A 15,466-nucleotide genomic window follows, 5' to 3' on the forward strand; every position below is an offset into this window, starting at 1 on the left:
AGGCACAGACAGCAGTAGGTAAGGCTAAAAAGCCTAAGACCTCAGATTGTTCTAGTAGGGGCCAGCAGGGTCGCGGCCGGTGTGACAAGTATGGTAAACTGCACAGTGGGGTTTGTCGGATTGTAGGCTCGGGATGTTATGCATGTGACAAGTACGGTAAACCGCATAGTGGTGGTGCCTGCACCCGCCACACTAAGGATTATCGATGGCCGCCCTGCTAAGGCGGATACTCCAACGGTGAAGAGCCGCGCGTTTCAGTTGACCACCGAGGAGGCTCGAGCAGTGCCAGACGTTGTGGCTGGTACGTATTTTATCTCCCTATTCTATACTTATTGCATTGCTTATGTGTATGTGGTGCTTATGTTTAGGGACCTTTTTGGTCAATGGTATGTCTGCACATGTTTTTTTCGATTCGGGAGCTACCCAATTTTTTGTATCTCTTGCGCTAAGCAAGAAGTTTCGGGACGCGCCAGGGACTCTCGATTCCCCACTTGAGGTCGAGATTATGGATGACCGTACTGTGAGTGTTGTGAGGGGGTACTGGGATTGTGCCTTGAATGTGCTTGGGGAGTGGTTTCGTGTTGATTTAGTGTCGATACCGTTGCTAGGGCTGAAGGTGATCGTCAAGATGGACTGGTTGGGAGCCAACGGGGCTATGATATATTGCGAGCGCCAACTGGTGAGGGTTCGAACCCCAAGTGGGGGAGAACTGGTTATTCATGGAGAAAGGGCCTCGCGGGGGCCGACCCTCTGTTCAGATGTGAGGGCCAGCAGATTTCTATAGCAGGGTTGTACAGGATTTTTGGCATATATCAGGGATACGAGGGTTGAGACCCCGAGGGATTTGGACAGTGTACCGGTTGTACATAAGTTTTGGGATGTCTTTCTTGAGGTGTTACTTAGAGTGCCTCCGGAGATGCAGGTAGTGTTTCACATTGATTTGGTACCGGGTGTCGCTCCGATAGCCAAGGAACCGTACTGGCTAGCTCTGTCAGAGATGCAGGAGCTATCTATGCAGCTTCAGGAGCTGTTAGACCTGGGGTTTATCCATCCGAGCAGTTCCATGTGGGGAGCCCCAATCCTGTTTGTGAATGGGAAGGAAGGGTCCCACAGGATGTGCATTGATTACAGGGAGCTGAACAAACTAACAGTGAAAAACCCTTATCTGCTACCAAGGATCGATGATTTGTTCAATCAGCTATAGGATGCGTCTTGGTTTTCCAAGATTGATCTTCGGTCGGGGTACCATCAGATGAGGATTCGGGATGAGGATATACCGATGACGGCCTTCAGGACTCGGTATGGACACTATGAGTTTGTGGTGCTGCCATGTGGGCTCACCAATGCCCCAGCATCGTTCATGGACCTCATGAACAGAGTGTGTAGACCGATGTTGGATTGGTGATCGTTTTCATTGATGTTATCATGGTCTATTCTAAGACCAAGGAGCAGCATGAGCCGCATCTGAGGGAGGTATTGGACACACTGAGAATGGAAAGGCTTTATGCTAAGTTCTGAAAGTATGATTTCTGGTTGCGTGATGTGCAGTTTTTGGGGCACATCATCAATCAGGAAGGTTTTTCGGTTGATCCGTCCAAGGTTGAGGTTGTGATGCGGTGGGAAATACCGAAGAACGCATCCGAGATTTGTAGCTTCTTGGGTTTAGCGGGGTACTATCAGAGATTCATCCAGGATTTCTCCAAGATCATCGTGCCTTTGACCCGCTTGACCAAGAAGAATGTGACATTTCGATGGAGCACGGACCAGCAATTGGCTTTTGAGACCCTGAGACAGAGGTTATGTGAGGCTCCGATTCTAGTGCTACCTGAGGGGCTAGATGACTTCGTAGTGTACTGTGATGCATCGATCTCAGGATTAGGCGCGGTACTGATGCAGAGGGGGCATGTGATAGCTTAGGCCTCGAGGCAGTTGAAGCCTCATGAGGCGAACTACCCCACTCACGACTTGGAATTAGGGGCAGTAGTGTTTTCCCTCAAGATTTGGAGGCACTACTTGTATGGATTACGGTGAACTATTTATATTGATCATAAGAGTTTAAACTATTTGATGGATCAGCAGAACCTCAACATGCGGCAGAGGAGGTGGTTGGACGTGCTGAAAGATTATGATTGTGTGATCTTATACCACCTAGGGAAGGCCAACGTGGTGGCCGATGCTTTGAGCCGCAAGGCGGAAGGTACCTCGATAGGGAATGTTTGCTTGAGGATGATGGTGATCTCTCCGTTGTTGGATATGATCAAGGAGGCTCGGGTCGAGGGTGTGAAGAAAGAGAATTAGAAGATAGAGTGGATTCGGGGTCAGTATCTCTTGTTTGTTCGGGATAGCCGAGGTCTTCTTACACAGTGTGGCCAGGTGTAGGTACCGGTAACTGGAGGAGTGAGACAGAAGATATTGGAGGAGGCACACAAGTCCAAGTTCTCTATACATCCAGGGGCTACAAAAATGTATAGAGACTTGAGACTGAGTTACTGGTGGCCCTGCATGAAGCGGGAGATCGCCTAGTTTGTAGAGCGGTCGTTGACCTGCCGGAAGGTCAAGGCCGAGCATCAGCAGCCTCATGGCAAGGTTCAGCCACTACCCATTCCTATGTGGAAGTGGGAAGAGATCACTATGGACTTCATCACGAAGTTACCTAGGACAGCAAGGGGTGTGGATGCCATATGGGTGATTGTGGACAGGTTGACGAAGAGTGCCCACTTTATTCCGATCTCCGAGAGCATCTCCGCGGAGAAATTGGCGGATATTTATGTGCGAGAGGTGGTGGTTAGGCACGGGGTGCCAGTGTCAGTAGTCTCTGACCGGGACGTTTGATTCACATCTAGATTTTGGAGGAAGTTCCACGAGGAACTGGGCACTCAATTGCATTTCAGCATGGCATACCACCCCCAGACAGATGGCCAAAGCGAGAGGACGATCAAAACACTTGAGGATATGCTTCGGGCATGCGTGTTGGATTTTGGAGGGAGTTGGGATACATACCTTCCACTAGAAGAGTTTTCATATAACAACAGTTATCATGCTAGTATCGACCGACCACCGTTCGAGATGTTATATGGACGGAGGTGTAGGACCCTAGTTTGTTGGGGGGGAGGTGGGACACCGAGTCATGGGGAGCACCGAAGTAGTGCTCAAGACTACCGGATTGATTTAGCAGGTGTGCGACCGGCTACGGGTCACAAAGAGACGTCAGAAAAGCTATGATGACTGGCAGCGATCGGACCTTGAGTTCCAGGTGGGGGACTTTGTGTTACTGAAGGTGTCCCCATGGAAGGGAGTCATCAGATTCCGGAAGAGGAGCAAACTAGGTCCCCGATATAATTGACCATTCAGGATTTCGGCCCGAGTGGGCAAGGTGGCTTACCGCTTGGATCTGCCGAACGAGCTTAGCCAGATACACAACACCTTCCATGTCTCTCAGCTCCGGAGGTATGTCACGGACAAGGTCGCGGTCGTTTCGTTGGACGACATTCAGGTGAATGAGAGCCTGGACTACATTGAGAGGCCCGTCGCAATTTTGGATAAGAAGACCAAGGTTCTTCGGAACAAGGAAGTGAAGCTGGTAAAAGTGAAATAGCAGCACCGAAAGGACTCCGAATGGACATGGAGCCGGAAGAGGTGATGTGAGATCACTATCCGGACTTGTACGCGTCAGCAAACTTCAAGGAAGAAGTCTAGTTCAAGTGGGGGAGATTTATAACACCTGTTCCAGGTATTATTTAATTTTATAAGTTTTAGGGTTTTGTGCTGGGACTCGACGAGTTAGGGAGCTCCAACTCGTCGAGTAGAGGTTATTATAAGGACGCGGGACTTCAGATCTAATCGACGAGTCGGAAGGCCCGACTCGACGAGTAGGCACTGTAAAGAGAAACCCTAATTTTCAAGGGTTTGTACCCTATTTAAATAACTTATGGCTCATTTACAGCCTCTTCCATCGTTCCTACAACCAGAGAAACCCTAGTTTGAGCCTTGCACCTTCTTGAGAGAGAAAAAGAGCTTTTGTGAGTGATTTTTGGCATGATTGTGAAGATTTTGGAGCTTGAAGAAGAAGGAGCAAAGAGGGAAGCAATAGATCCGACATCTACTCTGTATTGGCGACCATATTGAGGTATAAAGTCACTACCTTGACCTTTAGTTTCTTAGATCTCTTTTCTTGGAAGTAAATGGTCACTTGTGGTGCCAAAAGGGTGTCACACTCGGATTTGGACTTGTCACAAGGATATGGTTCTAGATCTGGACATCTCTAAGGCTTCAATGACATAAAGTTGCTCACTTTATCCAGCTTAAGCCCTTCCATGCATTAAGACCTTTGTAGGAACCTTAGTTTTGGTGTTTTAGCCTTGTGAGGCCTTGCATGCACGTAAAGTTTGCAACTTTACGTGGTAACTACACTAGGAGAAGTTAGATCTGAAGTTTGGGACCTTGGATCTCACTAGAAAGGACTGAACACAAAAAGTACTAAAGGAACTCGTCGAGTCCCTTAGTCGACTCGACGAGTCGGGTAGGGTTTACCTGTTTTTCGAGATTTCGAGTGATTCTATGAGGGATTGGAGTATTCGGTCTACATGGGTTTTCGGTTCTCTCTACATTGACGAACTTGACGAGTTACACAGGTAACTCGACGAGTTGATGAGTTACTCAGGTAACTCGATGAGTTGCTGGATGCACTCGATGAGTTGAGGTCAACATGGATTGTTGACCTTGACTGTTGACCTTGACTTTGACCAGGATTTACTAGGGTTGACTTTGAGGATATTTATGGTATTCAGGGATTCTGACAAGTTAACCACATGATAACTATAGGAAGTTGAGTTGGAGCAGTGCGTGGGATTTACCTTATCTTAGCTTGTCAGTTCAGCATTCACGAGAGGTGAGTCTCCTCACCATACCAATGGGTCTAAGGCACCAAGGCCGACCCATTTTATGATATGTGGTATCCTAGCTGAAGTTGTATTATGTGGCATGTTAGTTGGTATGAGCTAGGAAGTATGCTAGTGGTATATGTGGTATGCTTGTATGGAAGACCATGGGAGAGCCCATGGCACCTGGATGTAAGACCATGTGGAGAGCCCATGGCTTTCCTACTAAAAGACCATGGGAGAGCCCTTGAAACTCAGATGTAAGACCATGTGGAGAGCCCATGGCTTTCCTATTAAAGACCATGGGAGAGCCCATGGCACTTAGGTGTAAGACCATGTGGGGAGCCCATGGCATCCTGGAGTAAAACCCAAGGGACGAGCCCATGGCATCCCTATATGTTGTATGCATGGCTTATCTGGTATATATATAACTTTTATAGCTAATATAATATATGTTTCTGTGGATTGTATGTGGGGTATGATCTGGGGAACTCACTAAGCATTAGCTTACAGATTGTGGATTTGTTTCAGGTACATCTGAGCCCAAGGGCAAGGGCAAGGCTTGATGACGCGGCATGCACTCTCTCTCCGACATTTTATGGGACACTCTGATGATTTGAAATAATATTGTTATTGTGAAGAATTTAAAAACAATTGTATTAAGATTTTATTCTGAAAAATCGGGTCGTTACATACTAGCGGTCCGAGACGATGGGGCCAAATCTACGTACGCGCAACGTACCATTTGGTACGACTAGCGTACGCAGCAGTTTCGCTTCTTAACCTATTAAGAGCTTATTACTTCGACTTAATACGTCCAAATGCAGATCCAAGGCTAAAATACCACTAAGAGTCATATATTTTCCAACTTTATGACTTTGCATGTCCAATAAGTGCTTAATATACAAAATCCCATCTTCTTAACACCTTAAGACCTTCTAGAGCATGCATGGGGAAAAACTAAGCATCAAGACCACATTTTTATGACTCAAGACCCCTCATTAGGTCTAAAAGGGAGACTTATTCGATTAAGAGCATGCCATGCTCAAGAATCACCATATTTGCGACAAAAAATACGCTTAATGAAGAAATGGATAGATCTACAAGATAAGATGATCAGGGAATGAGCTTTTTACCTCCTGGAGGTTGCTAGCAAGTGGAGAATCCCAGATCCAAGCTTCTTCCAAGCTCTAAAGTCCTTGTACCAACTTCTTCTTCTTCAAGAACACAACTAAAGCAAACAAATGAGCTCAAAATGCACTCTTCTCACTTAGGGTTTGCTAGAGAGACGTTTTCTCAGATGGAGGGTGATGAGGAAATGAGAAATGAGGTGATAATGATGCTTATATATGGACCAAACCCTAAAAATTAGGGTTTGAGATTTCTTCACATACGCCCTGTGTATGTGGTGTATGCTTACCATACTAAGGTCCACCCTAGTATGCTCAACGTACACAACGTATGCCCGACATACTAGGCCTTTGGCCAAAATCACGAAAATGCCACTGTGGGCCATTCTTGCAAACTTTTTCAAGCCCACGGGCCAACATAGAATATTTCTTCAAACGTAGGGTTAATACTGAAAATACCTCATCATCGGGATGTTACATGATGTTTTAGTAAGTATGGTTGTCTTTATAATATTAAGCATAATTTTGATACTTTGAAAAGATTCAAGGAGTAGCCGAACAAATACGAAGAATCTATTAGGCAGAAAGATAAAAGTTTCTCCAATCTGAAAGGAAAGGAGAGTACTTTAGTATCATGTTTTATGAATAATCTTAGTGATTGTGGTTTTATATCATAATTGATCCTTGAAGAATATCTTAGTTTAATTGTATGACTATGAAGAGGAATCGAACATTATTGGAAATGGGCCGATCATAGATAAGCCATACTTTGTTCTAATAAAGTTTTAGATTCATACTCTAGTAACTACAAATTGTATACTAAAACTCTTTTAAAACTAAGAAGGTTGAAAACACCTTGAAATATGTGTAGTAAAAATGTTTTCTAACTCTAGCACATATAGAATTGGAGTTGTGATGTTTTCATTAATCAACATATAGGATAAACTGAGACCTATTATATGAAGTGTTTTCTTGTCGGGAATCCACACAAACTTTTTAATATTTGTTTTAACTCATCAAGGAATGTTCCTTGAGAGAAAACTAATATGTCAATAAGTCAATAGGAGCTGTATTGATCTTGAGACATTTAAGAGTCAACCAACAATCAACCTTTTAGTTATCACTAGCACGCGACCTAAGGTTGATAACCTATCGTGTTTGGTTGACACATTCTTATTTTTGTGCACTTCTAGTTGAGTTGGCAATGCTTATGAGTTCTATGTTTTTGATTTAACTGCAAAAAGCAAAAAGCACGATAGTTAGTGAAAATACATTAATCAATATGGGTGAGCTGCTAACAACATTGAAGCATTCGTAGGCCCATGAGCTACCAGAGGGCAAGAAATTTAGAACTACGAAGTTCATTCCTTGAAGGAAAGCTAAATTTGAATTTGGTTTTGTCCTAAACCTTATCTTATGATTATAGGTTAGAAATGATAGATTAACATGGATGTAAACGTATGCACCATAAAATCTAGGTGGGAAAGGTTTCACTCTAATTCATGAGAATGATTATGAGGAAATACTTTCGTTGATGGATGCTAAAGATCTGATAAAGATAAATATGGATGTTGGTTATGTTAATTGCATTCTCAAATTCATAATATGATGACGACATCCCTCTTCATATTTCAAATTGTGAGGAATGGCAAGGAATTATTTTAACTTTCAAGACATATATCTACAAGTTCTAAAAGGGTTTAAACTAACACATATGCTATCCAATGAAGGTGTATAAGCTTAAGAAGTCTAGTTGGAGACTTATCGAAGCATCGCATAACCGAAATCTGTACTTCAGTAAGAAATTCAAGAGTATTGATTTATAGAAGTCTAGTTGATTTCTAGGTATATGTAAAAGCTAGTGGGAGCATAACTATTATGCTAGTATTGCAGGTTGACAATACGGTTCATAGGGAACAAAGTTTTCAATTTGCAAATTGCAAAGTTTGGGAATTGTTTTGCTACAGTAGACTTAAGGGATAGCGCACTTATACTCTTTTCGAATCTAAAGGTTTAGATTATGTATAGAATTTAGTCATAGACATATATGAATATCATGTTGAAATGGTTCAACATAGGAGATTCGATATATGAAAATATTATAGTAGGAGACTGAACATATATCAAATCCTTATGTGAGACATAATGAATTGGTCCTATATGCTCGATTACATATGCTATAATATTCACTTATTCTGATTTTTCAAATGCTCAGAGCATTGTGAGGAAAATGACGAGAATTGTGTGTGACTAAAGTTGTTAAACAACTGCCAAAAACATTCTAAGGTTATACCAAAATGATGGTTGCTTGTGGATAGTTAGAAGTATGATATTAATTTGGATGGGCCATAGTGACATGATTCTAGATTGGGATGATTCTTGATCAGAATTAATGGTCATATGGGAATATAGAAATGTTCCCAAATGGGAGAGGGTTGAAAAATCTACATGTGAGTTAGAAAATTTAATGTAAGAGAAGAGTTCAAGGAGTGTACCTTGAATTAGAAACTCCATTACCATGGAATTGTTTCTAGTAACAAAGTTCCAATGGGATATTCTGTAATATCAAAGACTCAGTCTTTGAGACTATAGAATCTTGATATCATAGGAGATTAATGCATGCTGAGTTGGAATTCCATAACATCTTGGATAATGATAAGAATTTGGAATTATGGAATAAGCATTATTGGAATAATGTCCAGTTGATCTGTTCACAAAGGAAAGACCATAGAGAGGCATAGTATGAATGTTCATAACATGACATGACTGATTTTTAATTCAAAATGGTTAGTTGATTACTCGAAACATTATACAATGAATAAAGTCGTAATTATTATGGTGATTAAATAATAGAGATTTATTTATTTTCAATAGGTTTTAGAGCTTGGTTAATTAGTTTATTATTGTGTTTCACTTTGCATGTTTTACTTCTTGAATGATTTGATTATTTGAAATTCCAGTATCTCATACTTTTGGAAGTAAGTAGTGAATTAAGACTATCATGAATTGAATTGTAGATTGTCTATGGAGATTAGACATTGCAATGGTTGCCACAATATTCATGAGTACTTAGAAAATGGAGATTTTGAGTATTGGATAAACATACGCTCAGAGAATTACTTCATGGATTCTATCCCAAGTAATTATGAGATGATAATATCTTATATTATTGAAATAGAGATATCTGAGTTGTAATTTACAAGTTGGTTGTGCATTGGTGTTACGTAAATGCATCAGTAACGTGATGTTATAAACGTAGTTTCATGCATAATTTGATGAGTAAAACATACAAGCATACGAATCGAAATTTATACATTCCTTTTTCCCTAACGGTAAAAGAGATATCTTTGGGCCCCTCGGGAAACAAAATTTTGGACAATGAGATTGATTCTAATCCATGTCTCATGTCTATACAATATCTTGCAGAACAGAGGAATATTTGATCACTTATCTAAAGGACAAACATCTGATCGGATCAGAGTTCGACATTTGCTTTGGAAAGCACCCTTTGCTGTTTAATTTAGAAGTTATACCTGTAATTCAGTTTTATACTTATCCAAGTCGGAGACTGATTTATTAATTTATTATATGTTTAATAAATTTATTAGAAATCAAAATAAATAGTTTATTAATATATTATGAGAATAATATATATTAATTAGAAACAGTATTGTTAAATTAAAAATTAATCATAAATTTATTAGAACTAATTTTGGGATTAATTGGATTAATGAAAAGTGGAAGGACTAAAGGTGACAATTTTTAAAAGTTGAGCATTGACAAATTATAGAACCTCTCATAGGGAGGAAGGCTCTAGAGGAGTTCTAGAGGGTTTCTAGAGCTTTTCTTGGGCTCTAAGGGAACTTGGATGCCTTAGGGGGAAAGCAAAAGGATTAGGGTTATTTAAAAGGAAATTGATTTATCCTTAGCCTCCATATCACCTATATGAACCCCATTGGGTTATGATTTTCGAAATTCACGTCATTCCACAGAAAATTTAAAAAATTCCCTTCCTTCTCCTCTCTCCTCTTTAGCCTCCAATATACTATGGTTTGGGTGTGAGCCATTGGAGGCATGAGACTTCTGGAACTTGCTTTCTAAAGACCATCAAGGAAAGATTACTAGTTTATTTTCTATAATAAACTAAGGTATGATTTTTCAAATAACCCTTTAATAATTTCAAAAATAGAAACATACTTTCAGGGTTCTTGATACTCAATAGTTGTTTGCAAATCATAGTGAGAACACAGATCCTTTAGGGTGCATGTGAACTTAGGGTTTATGTTTTTCTGCCAAAATAAGATCTTTATAACATATAAAACCCATCAAATTCTTGGTAATGAGAGTGGATTATATATATTAATTTTTTTGACAAAATTCATTTAGTATTTTCAATATTTAATCTTTAATAATTAATACCCTTTAGTTTTCGAACAAGGTCAATATCGATTACTAATTATATACTAGGATATAATTCCGAGATTTATGAGATCGCTGATCACAAAATTTTGATTAGACATGTTTGATCCCATCTATTCCTCGAAACTCTTTTGCTTAGGTATCCTTTATCACAAATTTTTTCCGATCAAATAATCCAATTTGAAAAATTATGTGATCGGTCTGTAACTTGGTTATAGAAATCATGAAAATACCCAGACCATCAAAAGATAACACTAAAAGGTTATGTGACCTTTATCCCATTAGTGCATACAAGAGATGTGTGAGTGTTCTTCGAATCAAATTGCATAGATTTGAGGTTTATAAGGGTTCTTTGATGTTTTTATAATTATAGTTTAAAAAACATATTATATCATGGTTATTGTATGCAACCAATAAGCCATGGTATTCTTTAATAAACTTATTTTATGTAAAATCATATTTTAATAATGTTTTTTTTTAAATGTGATTTTATACAAGTGACGCTATCAAATTTTAAATTAATAGCCAGTATTAAGTTATACTATTTGAGAGTTTTAGAACATTTGTCACCTTTTAATAAAACTTCATTTTATAAAATAAGGTTTGCAGTTTGATAAGTTTATAAATAAAAACTTTAATAAATAAAGATTGTTTTATTTTAGAACCATTTTTTACCATTTTAAGTTAAAAGGTAAATTTCATTAAAACCAAATTCCTTTGTGATGTTTATTTATGTTCAAATATTATCTTTCATTTGAAAAAACTAATTTATCAACCATAACATAATATAAACATAAATATTAAACAACACAAATTGAAAAAATATGTGTACATAAACCAGCCATCCAGCGACATTTTGTGAGTCTTCACAAAATGGCAAGTTCATTCCTAAAGAGACATGTAAGGGACCAAAAAAGTATAGTGATGTTGTGGAAGCTCCCACTTGAGAAAACATCCAACTCTTGCAAAAAGTTGAAAACTTCTTGAAATGGCTTAAAATCAACAACATGCAACACAACAGGAAAGTGTTGCCTTAGGTCCTACACTAAAAGGAATTTGATGAAGTACTAGGCCAACAGCAACACTTTTAGCAACACTTTCAGCAAAGGTCACATTTGCACCAACACTAAAAAAAGTTGTAAAAAATGTCATTTTTGATCTTCAAAAAAGGCTCCATCCTCATTTCTTGTTATATTTTCATTCAAAAAAAGTATTTCTAAAGCTAATCTATTATATAGAAAATAAACAAAAGAAATTAAGTATTTAATATATATATATATATATATATATATATATATATATATATATACACACACACATACATATATCTACACTCAAAATTGCATAAAACAACTCTTTGTTTTTCTAAAACAACTTTTGTGACAAAAAATGCTATAAACTTTTTTCACCCAAAAATAACAATTATAAAGTTGTTAAAGAAAATATGTATGGATTTTTCTTTCAAAGAAAAAAACCATCAATGTTTTTCAAAAACAATGATTTCATCAACTTATCAAATAATCTAACCAAGCTTGCAATAATGGTTCTGATACCAATTATTGGGTTTTTATTCAAAAAATTCTAAAATAAATAGTCACAACTATGAGTTTAGCAACAGAAACATATTTATTTAATAAAACTAAAAGCATTTAAACCCACCAAGGATCTTTTGCAAAACTTAGAAAGATTGTAGCAACCGTAGAAAGTAAAGTGCTGCAAGCCTTTAAGACTTTGATGCTCATGGGAGATGGAAGTTGATGAATTGTGACATTAAGCTCTAAAATAAACCCTTTATAATGTATCCACCAAAGGAAGAATAAAACCACTTCAAGACGATAGTCTTCACTTGTATATATTTAGTTCTTAAAATTTAATACATATACCAAAATATGCTAAAAGAGAAGCAACATATGAACTGTAACATCCCAAAAAATTACAACAAATTTTAAACTTTTCAAAACAACTCATTGACTAATAAAAGTATTTACAAAACCATTGTTTCCAAAACATTATTTGAAATCAGAGTTTCCCAAGATCAAGAGCAAAAAATCAAGATGTGTATAGTCACGTCTTTGCCTTGCCAAGGTCCTCTGAAGTACCTGAAACCATAAACTAAAAGTGTAAGCACAAATCTTAGTGAGTTACCCTAAAGTACCAACACAAACAGATAACATATACAAATAACAACATATACTGGGTCCAGAGCTAAAAGACTGGATTACCCCTGAGCCCATAATATGAGTCTGGCATGCCTATCAGGCCCACAACTCATATATGGCCTGCTCTTGAGCCCACATCACAAGTCTGGCTTGCCCTCAGGGACCATAGCTTATGTCTGGGTTGCTCCATAACCCAATCAGTCATCGGACTTAAATACCAATGTTCAGCCCTCAATACGAGTCTGGCATACCAACCGGCCCTCATCTTGTATCTGGAATGCGCCTGAGCCCTCAGTATGATTCTGGCATGCCCTACCCATCCCTCAGCTCATATCTGGAATGATCCAGGGTTTGTTGGCTATAGCACAAAATAGTGCAACCTCAACCAAATACAATATATCGACATATAACAGATAACAACATATACGAATAATCATGTAGACAGAATCACATGTAGTCCTGCAGATCTACCAGACTAGCATATCAACAACTAGAATAATGATGCATATCTATTCCATACTCAACATATCAGAAAATAGCATGATATTAAACCAATAGGTTAGCCTTGTGCCTTCGACCCATAAGTATAGTGAGGAAAACTCACCCCACAGTCCGAACGATAGCTGATGAGGTCCCAACTCCGAATCTCAGCTCTAATTGACACCTATCCAACCAAATGACCAATTCTCAACACATAAAATACCCATAATATCCTTCAGTCAAACTTGTTCAACCCTGGTCAAGGTCAAAGTCAACAGTCAGCATTTCCATTAGTTGACACTCACATCGTGACCAGGCCTCGGTCACGTCGTGACAGCGTTCTCGGTCCAATTCCAACTCAACTCTGTCCAACCTAGTCAACTCAGTTAAAGAATTCACATAAAATGTCATCACGACGTGAGCACTCCTCCTCACATCGTAAGCTTCAATGATCTTATCAGAAAACGGGGCTCCTCGAACCTCACGTCATGAGATCTTTCATCTCACGTCCTGAGCGCTGTCTGTGGCTAAAGGATACCATTTTAAGTCCTTATTCCATTAAGTCTTCAAGTCTACTTCATCCAGAAGTTAAAAGGGACCCCTAAGGTCCATAAAAATGGTTCCTTTATGGCCATGCATGCACCAAACATAATCATACACTATCTAGGTCAAAATTTAAGAAATAAGCTTTAATATTTCAAGCATGCCTCAAATCTACACCAACTGTCAGATCTTAACAATATTATGGTCTAGGGACTCTTAGAATCCATAAAGTTGCCAATTTTATGGAATTACTCCACTCAAGCATGCAATAGCATAACTAAGATGGACCAAACTCAGGATTTATCCAAGATAAGCAATAAAGTTGGAGCCTTTGATACTTACAAAGGTCCAAAAGCAAGAAACGATAGTGATGATGATGATACTTTGCCCATCCCACCACTAGAGTACTTCTTTCTTCTTCTTCAAGCTAAAAAAGCACCAAAATCTTCATAAATGGATGCAAGAGGAGAGGGGTGGCTCAAAATGGTGAAAGGGGGCTAGGGTTTCTCTCAAGATGATCTAGACATGATGGAGGCTCATAAAATGCCCTAAAAACACAAAACCAACCCTTATATATGTTGAAACCCTAAAATTCTGTTGGCTTGGGTTGCACAGTTCTCATGTTGTGAGCCCTTAATGCTCATGTCGTGAGAACAGTTAAAATAAATATTTATGTTTAATCACTTCTCACGTCATGAGCTCCAATTTCTCACGTCGTACTTTGTACGGATCAACAATTTAACTTATCTTGCTTGTTAATCAAAATCTATTATTGAGGTAGTTTTCAAAAACTCCTTATGGTTGAATGTTTTTGATCATTTATTAAATTCCAAATGAATAGTTTTAAATATTAAAAATATGTATGGATTTTAATTCTACTTTAATCTTATATTAGTTGAAACACCAATCCAATGCATAATTTACATGAGAGAGAAAGAGAGAGTTGGGAGCAATTTTTTTGTCGTTGAACCATAAACAAAGAAATGGAAAACTGAAGGTTATATTAACGAAGAAAACTCAACCGTTGGATTAGTGGAAGAAGATATCATCTCAAATGGTATCTTCACGATAGAGAAGTGATGAAATCTTAAAGAAAATATGTCAACAAATTGTTTGACCTCGTCTAACAATCAAATATTACGTCAATATATTGTTGCCAATTGCTGTGTTATTAATTTGTAACTTTAGTTACATTTTTAATAGAAAGAAGGGAAAATGACTTATAAGCCCAACGAAGTTTCCAAACCGTTCAAAAAATCCTAATTATGTTTTGTATGTTCAAGAAAACCCAACGAACTTAACATTTTGTCTAAAAAAATCCAACTAACTTACACTTTTGTTCAATCTTCATTAGGCTCAACCGGCTAATAAAAGTCAATGAGTGACATGATGACGTGGAACTAAATATTAGGAAAATGACTTGTAAGACCAATGAAATTTCAAAATTGTTCAATAAACCCCAATCATATTTTGTCTATTCAAAAAAACTCAACGGACTTACGCTTCTGTCTAAAAAAATCCAACAAACGTATGCTTTTGTTCAATTCTCATTGGAGGCAAGCAGATTCATTAGGTATACAATTAGTTGGCAAATGATATAACATTATATTTAATGACATGGAATAAAGAAGTTAGAATTGCCCTTTATATATCTCTTTAGGGCTAGGAGAAGAGAAAAACGAACGACGTTTGTGTTCAATCTCTTGTAATGGCTACTTCTTCTTCTTCCTGTTAATCGTTGATGTCCAAATCAAGATCTACAAATAAGATATTTGATGATGCAAACGCTTGTAGATGTGGACGCCCTTCTCGGAGTTGGTCATCTAAAATAGAGGATCATCCAAAGAAAAAGTTCAGA

The sequence above is a fragment of the Lactuca virosa genome, chromosome 5, assembly GCF_052849685.1.
Source record: "Lactuca virosa cultivar CGN04683 chromosome 5, Lactuca_virosa_CGN04683_v6, whole genome shotgun sequence".
NCBI lineage: Eukaryota > Viridiplantae > Streptophyta > Magnoliopsida > Asterales > Asteraceae > Lactuca > Lactuca virosa.